Below are 15,307 nucleotides of genomic sequence, written 5' to 3'. Positions count from 1 at the left end.
CAAAGTACCTTTATAAAATAGACTGAAATATTTAATAGACAATTTATTGCCAGAAATTACGATGTTTTGATACTGAGGCAGCCTGCAAAGTGATTTGCAAAGCTGGATCATAATTGTGGAGCTTTTTCCAAGAAACAGGCTGGGTGAAAAAGCCTCATCTTCAAAAGAAAGACACCTCAAGAAATCTCAGACTTGTGGCACATTCTGTGTCTGACCCAGATTTGAGACTGGCTACTAGTTCACTATCCGTTAGCTACTGCGTGGCATGAATTCATTGTCTTCTGGACTGCATGACTTGTATTCATCAACTGAGAGCTACCATCCCTGCAGACCAAACTGAAGATAAAGGCAGAGGCACTAGAGGCATTACAGCAGGATGCAAAGAGCAGGATGCTCTTCAGATGATGAATTACAGTTGTAGATAGCAGACATGCTTCAGACACACACCAAAGAAGCTCCAGGCCAGCTTTAGATCTACTTACTTAACTATTCCTTTTTAAGTATCACTGATAAATAAGTTAAACTTTTTAGAACACACTCAGATCTCCTTAATCATTACATGCTATACCAACTGAAAAAAATGCATTTATATTTAGGTAAGAGTATGTACAATATATATTTAAGAATAAATTAAAAATCATCATCATAGCTAGGCTTTGCAAACGAAGATTTGGGAAAGGTCTCTGCCCACGTTTGTTACAAGCGCGCTGGTGGCTAAAAAGGCCAATACGAGACAGGCATGTCCGGTTGCAAAAGGCAGAGCAGAAAGACTCCTTAGGTGGTAAATTCTGCAGGGCACGACTCTTGCTTTGCAAATGTGGGTAAGGCCTTCGAGTCTGCGCAATGGATTTTTTAAGTGAGACACAGTATGCGCTGAACTGAACCCACCCTTTAATCCTAAGGGTCATCTGCCAGGGCCGAGCATGAAGACATATATCATGAATAATCATACAGTATGTTTCTCAAATTTTTACCAGGGATTTTTCAATATCCGTTACTACCCTATTGTTTCTAAATATATTTGTGGAGTTACATGCTAGACGCAATTTTCCAAGCATGAAGAATTTTAGGGAACTCAGTGATTTCACTAAAGCAAAGTAAGTGATATATATCACCTCAACTTCCAAACCAAAGTTAAGCTAAAAATCCTGGTATGCTTCATTAAGTTTCAATTTTTCTAAAAAAATCTTCACTTTGTTGATCAAGCCAAATAGTTCCTACTGAATAATAAAACTGATATTTGACTATTGCCAATTTATCAGATTCAGATCCTTTTTTTTTAGGTTGGGTTCATCAAGTTCATTATATATGTGCTTATGCTATAGTTAAATCAGACTCCTTAAAACTCCCTTGAGAGATATTCTAAAGGCATCACTTAGAGAAAGAAATGCTAAAAAATTTAGATTTGTTATTTCTCCCAACTTGAAGCCTCCGAAAGTAATAAATAAATGCAGCTTGCTGGAGCCCAAATTGAAAGCAATGTTGAGAGAAGGCACTGGCACCTCATGACTCTCCCCCTGAGATTCAGTTTTACCACACACTTGGGGTCATAGCATTTGGAGGCAATTATTTTACCATTGGTGAGAAATTATTAGCTCTCTGCTAGTTATCTTTCCCCCAAAAGCACTGCAATTTACATATGCAACCACAAAACTGATATTGAAGGATTGTGATGAGAAGTAGAATCTCTTCTAGGCAACATTTCAATTTACCCACAACCAGTTTAATAGTCACTATTTTTGAAGTTGTGCTATCCTGCAACAGCAAGAATATAAAACCTTGAAAAAGCTCACCAACAAAAGATGAAGAAAGAGTAGAAAAGATGACTTTTCTACTAAATACATCATACTAAGATGAGTAGATGTTGCAAAAGATGCACAGTGATGCTAAATACCAAAAAACAAAAAAAATTCTTAAGGTAAGATTCTTATCTTAAGATAAGAATCACTATAAATTAAATGTATTTTCCCCCCACAACTAAATTAAATACTGTTTTTCTTATGCAATTAGTCCAAAATCATACAATTACTTATTAGAACTGTATCCAACTATCCTGTGTAAACATAATTTTCAGTTAGCTAAAAAGTCTGTATTTTAAAGCAGAAAGAAGTTTGATTTCTGAGACTACACTCTAAAAGTTTTGTCTTTTTCTTTTTCCTGACACACAGAATACTCAGTATTCTAGCAAATAAATATTTTTGTCTCCATTTGCATCCTCGGCAAAAATTAGTAATGTATTGGGTTTCTGTGGCTGGGTTTTGGTAGTGGGGGGGCTACAGGGGTGGCTTCTGTTAGAAGCTGCTAGACGCTTCCCCTGTCCTGGGGAGCCAATGCCAGCGGGCTCCAGGATGGACTTCCTGCCGCTGGCCAAGGCTGAGCCAATTAGGAGCAATAGTAATGCCTCTGTGATAACATATTTAAGAACAAAAGATTGTTGCACAGAAGAAATTCCAACCAGAGAAAAGCGGAGTAAGAACATGGGAATAACAACGTAGACACCAAGGTCAGTGCAGAAGGGGGGGGTGCTCCAGGCACTGGAGCTGAGGCCCCTGCAGCCCATGGTGCAGACCATGGTGAAGCAGCTGTGCCCCTGCAGCCCATGGACGACCATCGGGGTGCAGAGACCCACCTGCAGCCCATAGAGGAACCCAGCTGGAGTGGGTGGATGCATGAAAGAAGCTGTGACCCTGTGGGAGGGCCAGCACGGAGCAGGGTCCTGCCGGAGACATGCGGCCCATGGAGAGGGAAACCCACGCTGGAGCAGGGTTTTCCCAGGTAGGACTTGCGGTGCCTGTGGGGGACCCACATCAGTACAGCTCATTCATGAAGGATTACACCCCATGGAGGAGTGACCCACGGGACAGCGGTTTGGGAAGAACTGCTGCCCAAGGGACGGACTCACACTGGAGAGGTCCATCAAGGACTGTCTCCCATGGGAGGAACCCCATGGGAGCAGGGGAAGGACTCCTCTCTCTGAGCAGCAGCAGAAACAACAACTGACGATAACCCCCATTCCCGTCTCCCTGCACCGGTGAGGGGGAGGAGGGAGAACATGGAAGGAAGGAGGGGTGGGGGGAAGGCGTTTTTTAAGACTCTTTTATTTCCCATGCCTTGGCTCTTATCCTTTTAGTAATAAAGATAAGTACTATCCCCACTTTGAGTCTTGTTTTGCCCATGAAGGGAATCAGTAACTGACCTCTCCCAGCTCTTATCTCTACTGATGAATTCTTAGCTGTTTTTTTTTTCTCTCTCTTCTGTCGAGTTGCAGAGGGAGAGTAAGAGAGAGGCTTTAGTGGGTACCTGGTATCTGGCCAGGGTCAACTCACTACACTTTGAAAAGAAGTGCTCGTACCCTCACTTTTTTGTACCTCTGAAAAAACAGATTTTTCAATACTTTATAAATTTCTGATAACAAATGCACTGTAAGTGGATAGCAGCTTTCCTATAACAGCAATTTCTGTATAAACTGAAACCCAGCATTATGAGAAATGTAACTATAAATAATGCAGAACACCATTTCCTGAAACATTTTACCACATTCAAATCTTCCACTGCTCTCAGAATATTATTGCATATACCACAGTTAATGACTGTTACAAACAAATATTAAACCCCTTGTTCACTATTTGCAAAAATGTCATGCTGGGCTGTAGTTACACCACTTAAATGAGTTAAGTTCATTCCTAACATGAAAAGTAAATAAACAATGTCTGTGCGTTTGGAACCACACTGACCTAAATAGTACTAGGACTACATCTATGGAAATTAATTAAATAGTGGTAGGGCATGGATTCATGCCCTGGAACTATTTTTTTTTCTAAAGCATAAAATCTCAGGGCAGTCTCTGACACTTTCATGATCTTGGCTACTTGACTAGCTGTCTCCCAAGGGTTTCCTGGGCACAGCTAGGGCACTAGCCCAGCCTGGGGATTGTTCCCAAGGGGCAGATTGGATGCAGCCTGTACTTGGGAGGCTAGGGGAACTTAACCATATGGAAGTGGCCATGCTTATCTGACCTTCAGGCTAGAGGGAGGCCTTGCATTGTTCAATTTACTTATGAAAATTATAGGCAAGGAGCAGAAATGCAGCTGTAATAGAAAAAAACCCTCAAACATATAAGCAACAAACATTCCCAGATATTCTCCCAACAGTAAACATTCCCAATTAATCTCTCATTATTACTGGAATAAAAGAGACAAACCCTGACAAATCTGTTCTCTTGTGTCCCTGGGGGATAAACAGACGTGAGTGGCCACCTTCTGTCTACCACCATGCTGGGGATTTACACTGTATCTCCATGCTGTGCTTTACATATTGACCCAGTGCACTGATGCTGATCACACAGCCGAGTCTAGAGGCAAGCTGTCTCATCCATAAGCACTACTTGCTGATCCATGTCAAGTCATATAAACAACACATATTCAACTTAAGGTGCTGAAAAACTGGACTAAGAAAATTTGATTGTTTTCAAGCTGCACACTAAGTCTTTACCTATATTTTAATTCTACCTCCTGAGCCTATATATTGTTCAGTCAGAAGGCATTTTCCTCTTAATGTTGTTAAAAAGACACACCTGATTTCTCAGTCACTACTTTCTTTTGCTATGGCAGAGACACTTCCTTTCCTCTTTCTTTCTCTTCTCACCTAATGTCTTCCTCAATGTATGCAGGAATAAAATAATCAACCTTCCACGAAGCAAGTACCTTTGCAAGAAAGCACCTGGAATACTTCCGATACTTCCACTTTATCCATTAGACTAAAACCATGATCTACCCAATGTTGTGTCTGCTCTGAAATGGGGCAAGAAGTATTCTCCCCATCAGGAAAAATGTCTGGAGCTTTTGAAATTATTTTCTGGAAGTTGCAAAAGGAAGTTTAAAATCTTCAAAGTTTAGGAAGAAAAAAATTGTAATTAGGGATAAATCAAGAATCTTGTGTCAATATTCTGGGGACTTCTTTTGGTTTCTTATTTTTTATTTTTACAAAAAAATCACCTTATAAATTAAGAAAAAATGGAAAATATATCTCTTAATTAATATATGATCACAGTGCACAAAAATATATGAAAATATGTCTTTTCTACGGACAGCTCTGTTTTCAATAAACTTATGTCTGAAAAATCTAAATTTCAAAGAAATTTCAACCAGCTACAAGTTTTTTCCCCAAGAGCTGACTGAAATATCTTCAAATAAAAGATTTTCAGAGTAAAAAGTTTTGGTCCATTCTGAAGGGACATAAGAAAAATTGATTTTTTTATTTATTTAATACAGAATATTTTCAAGGTGATGAATAATAAAGATACATTAATCAGGTATATTTACTTTTTGTAAAAGAGAAAATTGTTTGAAAGTTTAGAAACTATTTTTATCACCTTTTCCTATTTCTTCTCTTTTCCTCATTGAAATCCTTTCTTGCTTCCACAAAAACAAAAAATAGCATTAAAAAATAAAATACACATCTGGAAAAAACTTATATGCTATTTGGTTCTGAAACAAACGAACAAAAAATTTCTAGTTTGCTTTATTACAGAAGAAGAAAAATGACAAATCGGAATGCCAGATCAATCTTTTCAATCCATTTTTGTTAAAGAAAATAATTTCTGTTCAAAGATAATTCTCATAAGTAAAGCTTCTGCCAGGAAATTCATACTTTGTTGTTTCTTGCTATTAAGTTGTGTAAGGTGGAGGTATACAAAAACTCTGAGGTATCTGCACCATAAATAGTCCCTTCGCTAGCCACCAGGAGGGACACAAAGGCAGTTATAATACTGTAGGTCCAATATATAAGGGAAGAGAGAGTTGTTTGATTCATATTTACCTAGATCTATCTCACTAATAGCCAGGGAACAGTCCTGAAGGAACTGAAATGACACATGTTTTTAGACACATCAGAATGAAGGTCTGAGTTTCCATTATCTGCAGTTGCACAGTTCAGCTTTTTGAAGCCCATGTTTTTGGCTATACCTGAAGGAAGTGAACTTCATTCTTAGTTCAGATGACTGAATACAGTATACTGAAAGAATAGCTAGCAGTCAGTTGTAACCAGGTTTTTTTCTTATGCAAATTGAGAACTTCTAATCCTAGAACAAATTTTTCACTAATTCTCCTCAAATCTTCTTTTCCTCTGAGTGAAAACTCTGTGGTTGGTAAAAAGCTTATCAGTCATATTTTCTTTTGCAGAATTATTTGCCAAAAAGATTAGAATAGATTATTTTATACAGATTGTGCATCACCACTCAGGAATGTAATTTTCCACCAAAAGACAAATAAAGACATATTGTTTGACTATACTGATAGATTCTCCACTAACAGATTTTTTTCCTACTGCAAATCTGGTTTACTTTACATTTGAGATTAATCCTTTCACAAGAGGCAGGAATGTGAAATTATAAACAGAAAGGATTTGCTGCCACCTCTGACATTGTTTATACTTATGTGGCATTTACAAAGGTGAGGACACACAGCAGCAAATTGTCCAACATATTTTCCCCCAAATCTTACTTCTGACATCATGCCAAAGTTAGCTCCACTCACTCCAGTCAACTGTCTTTTCAGCATCAAAAGTTGTTATGAAAAAATGGTATATCTATTCATTGTATTTTAAAAATGCTCTAATAAATACTCCACTGCTCTACTGTCATTTTCCATTTCCCTAAAAGCTTCACATTACATTCACTGATAATCTTTCCTGTTTCTCCAAAGTAAGACTGTAGTTGCTTTTTCAAGTCTTAACAGGAAGATCTTAACTGTGATTGTAGATGACACTAGCCTATAGCTGGCAAAATATCTTTCAGATTCATGTTTTTCAGGACATAATGTAGCACTGGCTTCAGACACTTACGTGCAGGTTCATTTTGTTTTCTTCCTTTTCAGGATTTGGCTACTATTTTTTTTTTTACTTTGACAGCACTGGCTATTATTTATAACCTTGGGTTTAAAACATTCTGCAGGAGAACCATTAGACCCTGCTGTTTTACCTTCAGGAAACAGTTTAACCACTCTCAGCTATTTATTGTGCTGTCATATCTTCCTCTGTAACTTGATGGTCATACAGGAAGAACAACCACCAAATCCCTGCTGGGGTGAGGAAATCAGGTAGTAACAAAGCAGAGCATTACATATATTTTTGATATTAAAAGAAAAAAATATATATGTATGCACATGTATACACACAGATAAATGTGTATACAAATGCACACAAAATCTGTTAGGGCCATCTGGATTTCAACAGAGGAAATGGTTATTTTCTGGCTTTAGTCTTCTTTTGAGGCTCCTGTTCTATCGGTATGTCAGCTTTAGTTACTTCTCCTGTGGCCAGAACATGTTAGCTAACTCAAATTTCATAATTTTATTTTTAACCTCAGTTGCAGTTATTTTATGTTTTGCTTTTGTCTTAAGGATCTTTCATAAGAGTGCATTTTTTTGTTCCTTGAAAAAACCCAACAAAACACATCATATTTTTTACTTCATTTAGCTATATCTCTACCATTTCCAACTTTGTTGCTAGGTTCATTCTGGGTTTTGCCAAACTCAGCTGTGCCTGTATACCTGACAAAAGTCATGCCTTCTATAATAGTAAGAGGAAAAATAGAAACAAACCTGTCTGCACAGAATTCAGGATGCAGTGTAAATCCATTTCCCTTGGTGTAAACTGACTTGTCTCCCATGAGATGCCAGTTTTCTAATGCTGTCATCATAGCAGCAATGTCAGGTTGCAGAGGAAGGTTTTGATGTAGGTTGAAAGTCCATCAGCTAGCGCAGAAAGTTTACATGCTGCTGAGCAAGCTTAAGTACCTGTTGTAGAGGACAAATCCCTTATTTGTTGTTTCACTTTCCACTTAATTCTACATATGTTTAATTCATAAATATTAATATTTCATTTGCATAATTCCAAAGAAAAAGGGTGCATATATATGTATTATAAATTGGTTTATTAAGTCCTTTACAAATAATTTTTTTAATCACAGATATTTTTAAAAAATTTGTGCTGTTATGTAAAATCCTGTCATCCCTTGATAGACTCTGAATATGTGTTTGATATAATACAGTCTAATAATTTTATTTATGACAGTTCTTTGGAGACTCCAGCAACTGTATGCAGTCAAGATTGTTTAAGCCATTATAATGCAAGATTGTATTACAGTGATTTGAATGGATAAAAGTTCTTTGATGTCCAAAAAGAAATGAATTCATAGACACTGTTCTGTAATGTATTAGGACAAATGTGTTACTTTAATCCCCCAGACAGAGAGCTGTATTTTAAGCAACACTGTTACAAAAAATACAATCCATAAGGACTGTGAGCGTTGGTGTGTAAAAACTACAAGAATTATCTATTTATTTATTTTTTTATTTATTAGTGTGAAACATGCTGTATCAACTCAGGTACCTTAAAAAGCTTTGAACATGTCTGGGGATATGCAACAGTTTAAACATGTGGGAATACCTTTAGTTTGACTTCTTGAAAAATGTCTGAATTTTACAGAATTGGCTATTAAAGTCTACCTTGTGCAGTATTAGTTCCTGGGATTATATATAAAGTTCATTTTGTAGTAGTCCTTCATTATAAACTTCAACATTTACATGTTATCTTTGTTCTTTTGGATTAGAAATATGAAAGAACACAGCTGTGCAACTCTTTTTAAAACAGTTAATAGCTTGCAGTACTTCTAAAGTATACAAAACATTAAAAAAAAGCAGAAATATTTAAATCTTTTCCCCTGGAAGTTAAATTTAAAGTTGTCTAATGTGGAAAACATTTTATAACCATGGATTTAAACACTTGAATAAACTTGGGAAAATTATTACTTTTCATGGTCATTGATCACGAAAGCATCTTTGTTCAACAAAATGTGATTAGGTCCCTTTGAGGTCAACACATGCTTAAGGACTAATATTTATTAAAGGGTTTTGGTGATGTGAATCTTTCTGCAATTACCATTGCATCTGATTGTGTTAACAATGCACAGTAATGGTTGTTTGTTCAGGAAGAAATTTTGTACTTACAGACTTGTAATACTTAAGAGAAAGAGAGAGAGAGATTGTGGAGCTAACACAGTATTTATGCAACAGGACAGAAGCGCTGTTAAGCGCTTCTTAACCAAGCAACAAATAACAGAGAAAAAGCCAGTCTTGGTAGTAAATGGTGTGTGGCCATTCCCATTAAAATATTTTCCTTAAAATATTGAAAGTTCTGTTCTCATTATTTTTGTTTAATTTACATGAATTTGTGTTCCGAACCCAACCTGAACTAAACTAGTTTTTCTTATATATTCATCTTTATTTCATTTAGCTAGTAGCATATCATTTCAGTCTGCATGCTTTTCTAAGGAAGATCATATTATCAAGGAAATGTCCTGACTGCAGTGAGAGAAAATTGAACACACACACACACACACATATACACACACGAAAACAAAGCACAGTTGAGACTAGCCATAGTCCAGTGATTGATATTTTAAGTTGCACGTGACACTCTTTCCTTGTTCTGTTGCACTGCATTTAGATATTGTATGGCTCTCCAGACATGCTATGCATAATTTTACATACCATCTGCTTTACATGCCATGTTCCATATGTACAATGTATAACCTAAACCCAATATTTTGATTGATTTGAGCGACAGTGGAGGCTTTTGTTCCTGAATTGTTGAATAGAAGAACATAGTTCTAAATAAGTTATCTGATGAATATGTTCTAGGATTAACAAACAATAATATTTATTTTGAAAATGTTTTTAAAAGTGTAGTAATGTCAAAATTCAGGTGACTTTTGAGAATATGACTAATATTGCTTCCTAGATTCAAATATCAAGAGACTTGTAAATACTGGCTATCATTCACTTAACAACCATAGCAATACAAGGGCATAAGCATGTTTCAGAGCCAGAGAAGAGACAGCAAAAATAGTCTCGAAATAGTAATCTGAATAAAGATGAACAGCACTTATTCCTCAAAACAGGATGAGGTTTATAAAGATGCTAAAAGTGAGTAATGGTTATTCAGAATCATGTCCTGGAATTTCTCGGTACTTCATTGCCTGGCTTCATTCAACCCAGCTTTAAATACTCAAATCTTATATACTCTTCAGTTACAGGTAAGCCTTAAAAACCTAAATTTCTATTTTGAAGATGCTGTCCACAAGAACATATCTGAGTCTCTACATACACAGATGAAGAATAAGTATTGAAACACCAAAATAAAAAAAATAATTTCAAAGAACTTCAAACAATGGTTCTCAGACAAACCCAAAGATTTATTCAAATATGCATCCTCAATTTTAGAACTACTGACTCTCTTCATTCAAGAAAGCAAAGAGCATTAAGCACTGCTTCGGACACTAAAAAAAGAACCATCACTCCCCTCTCCCCCCTCCCCCACCAAAAAAAAAATGCTCAAACCCCTTAATATGGAAATGATTACCATATTTTTCACATTTGAGTTCAAATGGAAGTATTATCAACAAAAATAGGTTGTGGCATTACAATGTGTTAGCAAACAGTACATAGAGTGTAAAATAAAGGAAGCAACAAAGTACAGCGAACAAAATTTTTCTCCATGCAATGTCTCGTAAAATATGTACCCTTTACTTCCATATATGGCACGTGATAAAAGAAACATTTAAATTCATAGGAAAATCGGAAAGAAACCTATAATATGACATTTAAAGAATGAAGTGTTTGTCTTGCCTTTGTACTTGCAAGGAGAGAAGAGAAAATCAGTGAAGAATTTGTCCATTTTGTAGGGTTTTTTTCCCACTGTAAAATGAACATCTTAATCTGTTCACAGTTAAGTATTAGTGACACATTCAGTTCACTTCAATGATAATTCTACCAGATACCTACTAATAAAGCTGAACAAGAGGTGCAGCACCTCAAACTTTTTTTATCCTTGCCTATTAACACAAAGTTGTGCTTTAAAGGGAAATATTATTACTGGATCATTACTGAGAAAGGTTATATTTCTTCTTGTATTGGGTTTTGGTAGTGGCAGGGGATAAAGGGGTGCTTTCTATGAGAAGCTGCCAGAAGCTTCCTCTGTGTCCAACAGGGCCAATGCCAGCTGGCTCCAAGACCTGCTGCTAGCCAAGGTAGGTGAACTATCAGCAATGGTGGTAGCACCTCTGGGATAACAGATTTAAGATGGGAGAAAAAAAAAACTGAGCAATAGAAACTACAGTCAGAGAGAAGAGTGAGAATATGTGAGAGCAATAGCTCTGCAGACACCAAGGTCAGTGAAGAAGGAGGGGGAGGAGGTGGTCCAGGTGCCAGAGCAGAGATTGCCCTGCAGCCCATGGTGCAGATCATGGTGAGGCAGCTGTGCGCCTGCAGCCCATGGAGGTCCATGATGGAGCACAGATCCACCTGTAGTCCATGGAGAACCCCCTGCCAGAGCAGACAGGTGCTCAAAGGAGGCTGTGACCCCATGGGAAACCCATGCTGGAGCAAGCTCTTGGCAGGACCTGTGACCCTGTGGAGAGAGGAGGAGTAACATCCCGCTGTGGGGGACCCACGCTGGAACAGTGTGTACCTGAAGGAGCACACCTTGCGTATGGGACCCACACTGAAGCAACCCATGAAGAACTGCAGGCCATGGGAAGGAGAACTTCTCATTGGAGAAGTTCATGAAGGACTATCTCCCATGGGACGAACATCACACTGAAGCAGGGGAAGAGAGTGAGGAGTCCTAAGAAGGAAGGAGTGGCAGAGACAGTATGTGATGAACTGACCACAACCTTCATTCCCTGTCTCCCCTGCACCAATGGGGGAGAGAAGGTAGAGAATTAGGGTGTGAAGGGAAGAAGGGGAGAGGAAGGAGGTTGAGCGGGTGTGTGTAGGGGAAAGGTGCCTGTTTAAGATTTATCTTTTATTTCTTGTTATTCTACCCTGGTAATAAATCATACAAATTTTACCAAGTTGAGTCTGCTTTGCATGTGAAATAACCAGTGAGCGATCCCCCCTGTCCTTGTCTCAACCCACGAGCTTTTTGATACATTTTCTCTCCCCTGTTCATATGAGGAGGAGAATGATAGCATGGCTTTGGTGAGTTCCAGCCAATGCCACCCCAACACACCTATAACATAATAATCACACTCTTCATATAGCATATTTCTGATACTTGACAAGTTTTTTTTACCACATTCAGCATTTTGGGGGTTCTTTCAACACTTAGATTTGAAAAAAATTAAGAATCACATTTTCTTTTTTAAGGCATTCCAAGCAATTTACAGTGGTTAGTCAGGTTACAGAAATAAGACTAGCTTTTGCCATTTTAATATCATTACTTTTATTTGGTGCTTCATTTTATATCTGACTACTCCCAATCTAAATACTACATTGAACAGAGGACATTCTGTGAACTAGAACATCCATTTGCTAATGGATTTTTCTTTTTTGCACAAAATCTTCTTTGTAGTCCATATGAATATGGGCATTTTAATTATTAATCAGAAGCATTCTTTCTTATTTGTATCTGTGCTGTGAAAGAGTTCTTAAAAATGGGATAAAAAATTAATGTACATTTAGATTTTTCTTCTCTCTAGAGGGAGGTTGTTCATGAGTTAAACGCTTATACAATACCTTTCCTTACAAACTGTACTACATTTCTGTTGTTACTTCTCTACTGAGCCCTTCTGGGCCTGATCACAGGCCACTGAAGTCAATGGCAGCCCATCTAATTGTCTCAGTGGTCTCCTTCTGCTTTCAACTTTTTAGTGAGAAGAAAGATATACAGCATTAGAAAAGTATAAGGTACTAAGTAATACTTTATAATGTCTGTGGTTAAAGCAATGGCTTCAGCCCATCTTGATATCACACACATTAAGAAATCATTCCAGTATTTTACCAGCGCAAAGTGGCAATGAAAATCTAGAAGATATTTCTGGCACAGTGCTGCTAAAGCTCTTCAGTTAAAAACCTTGCCTTTAAAAATTAAGTTTCTTCTATACATCTCTCTCCACCATCTTTTATACATCTCTCTCACTTCACCATCCCTATGCCTTCTGCCCATTCCCTTTCAGTCTGTATTGACTAGAACCGTTTTCCTCTGAAGTCAATTGTGAGTTTTGCCATTGACTTCAACGGGGCATTTATCATACCCAGGATGCAAAACACACCGAGAAGAGATCATTGTCAAAGTACATATAGTAAAAGTGAGAAAAAAAAAATCAATGATTTACCGAGGTCCACTTAAAAATCTCCATCAATTGTGAGCTTTTATGCGTGTTTCCCACAAATCGCAGCAGGCAGTCTAGGAGAACAAAAAGCCCCTTGCCCGCTGTCCCTGGCATTTGGTAGCCGGAGCTGAGCTCCTGCCCGAGCGGAGTTAGCCGTGCACAAACCCGAGCTGAGCAGAGCCATCCGCTAATTGACAGCAAACATTTTGCAAACATTATGCTTCCCTAAGGGACGAGCGTTTTGCCACCGGAGCCCACTGCAGAGCAGGAGGAGGGAGCATCCAGGACGACGAGAGGGCAGGGGAGCCGCGGGCACCCTCTCGTACCGGCCAGGGCTCCGCTCTCCTCCCCACGCCCCGGCGCGCAGCACCTGGGTGCTCCTCTCCGCAGGTGAGGTGCCCGGCGGAGCTCCCTCTCTGTCCAATCGGTGACACCGAGCCTCCCGAAACGCCGGACCGCGCTGGCAGCCCCTAGGGATGTGACCAAAACCGAGGTGGGGAGCAGCAGAGGACAGTCCCCGGGGCGTACCGGAGGCACCGTTCCCTCCGTGCCCCGGTCCCAGCACGGCGCGGAGCGGAGCCGCCAAGGAGGGAGCCCCAGGCACGGCAGGGCACCTTCCGCACCTTACCCGTCCCGGGGGGACCCCGTCGAGACGCGGAGCCTCGTACTCACCGCGGTGCTGCAGGCAGCAAACCGCAGCGCAGGGGAAGGGCCCCCGCCCCGGCCGGTGCCCGCTGCGGTGCACAGACCCCGTCCCTCGGCGCCCGCATTCAAGCCCCGGCCGCGCAGCTAAAAGTCCTTCTGAGGAGCACCCGGCGAGCCACGCCGCCTCCTGCCTCGGATCGCTGTCACCTCCCCTCCGCTCGCCCCGCGCCCCCCCCCCGGCGGGCGGCAGCAGTATAAAGCAGTCCCTAACCCCTCAGATCACGCACCGGCAGAGGTGCCGGTCCTCGCCGCTACTTACCGGGCATCCTTCAGAGCGGCAGGCGGGAGCGAGGGAGGAGGAGGAGTAGAGAGAGAGGGAGGGATGGAGGGAGGGAGGAGGCTCCAGGCGGGCTGCGCGGCGCTGCGCTGCTCGGCAGCCTGGGCAGCTCGGCAGAGTCACTGAGTGAGTGTCTCCGTGCGTGACGGCGTGTGCGTGTGTGCGCGACGCTGGACAGCAGCGAGCGGAGACTCAGGCACCGAGGCGCGGCGGGGAGCGGCGAGGGAGATCAGGGGGCGCAGCCCGCGCATCGCGGTGCAACCAGGTGCGGCCCGGCGCGCCCCCGGCCCCGCGGCCCCCAGCGCCCCGCCGCCGCGGCGGGAGCTGCCGGGGAACGGACTGGGGGAGGCGCGCATCCTCCTCGCTGGCACACGCACCGCCGGAGGAAGGGGGAGAGCGGGGGGAGGGATTAAAAATAACGATAATTTAAAAAAGCCCAATCACTAGGAAAGGAAAGAAAAGAAAAAACCCCCACACAACTCTGTCTCTACTTTGCAGCCGAGGTTTGAGCCCCCCGCCCTAGAGCTGCGGTCCCGCGGCAGCGGCGCGCTCCCGCCACGCCGGGAGCTGTCACCGCCCGCGGTGCAGCACGACAGCAGCTGCCGCTGCCGGTAGCGCCCAGCTGAGGAGCCGAAGCCTCTCCCCGCGTATGGAGGAGCCTCCCTCTTTCCCTCCCTCCCTCCTTCCCTCCCTTTTCCCCTCCTTCTCTCCCTCTCCCAGTCCGCTAAGGCGGGCAACGCAGCCAGGTGGTGCCGGCTCGCCCTGCGGCCGAGGCCCCTCCGCCGGCGCTGGCTCCTCCGCGGGCAGCGGCCGGGCTCCTCCAGGCACTCGGGCGGCGCTGGGAGGCTGCCGTCGCTGGGACGCGGCCGGAGAGGGAAAAGTGAGGGGCGGAGATATGGAGCCGGCTGTCCCCAAGAGCTGCCGGCAGGGCCCAGGACCAGCGGCGGAGGAATGAGGCAGCAGCCGGGAGGGCCCGCCTGAGCCGGGCGGCGGTGCGGGGCCGCACCGCACTCCTGCAAACGCTGTTCCCCCTGCTCGGCTGCTTACCTCCTGCCCTAGCAAAGTGACCCACTGGAGAGGACCGAGGATGGTGCATCATTACTGCCGGGTGTTTTGGGAGAGGTGGGGGGAGTAAGTGGAGAAGGGAGGGAGGG

The 15,307-nt window shown here is 41.8% G+C and overlaps 1 protein-coding gene across 3 annotated transcripts in view; it reads right to left on the bottom strand.

Annotated features, from left to right (window-relative positions):
* The window catches only part of HS3ST5 (heparan sulfate-glucosamine 3-sulfotransferase 5), a 202,311-nt gene extending 187,882 nt beyond the window's left edge, over positions 1-14,429 (bottom strand). Inside the window, exons 1-2 of one of the 3 annotated variants that reach the window (XM_027692842.1) lie at positions 13,844-14,009; positions 7,599-7,793 (exon numbers count right to left, since the gene is read on the bottom strand). The gene's annotated coding sequence lies outside the window, so the exon portion shown is untranslated. Of the gene's footprint in view, positions 1-7,598; positions 7,794-13,843; positions 14,010-14,135 lie in introns of those variants that run through there. The other 2 variants (XM_027692850.1, XM_027692857.1) reach the window with 2 other exon arrangements.
* Between the last annotated feature and the right edge of the window lie 878 nt (positions 14,430-15,307).

Source organism: Neopelma chrysocephalum, unplaced genomic scaffold (genome assembly GCF_003984885.1).
Source record: "Neopelma chrysocephalum unplaced genomic scaffold, ASM398488v2 Primary Assembly neopelma1_23, whole genome shotgun sequence".
Lineage (NCBI taxonomy): Eukaryota > Metazoa > Chordata > Aves > Passeriformes > Pipridae > Neopelma > Neopelma chrysocephalum.
Note: the sequence above shows the minus strand (reverse complement) of the source record. Positions and strands in the feature narration are given on the sequence as shown.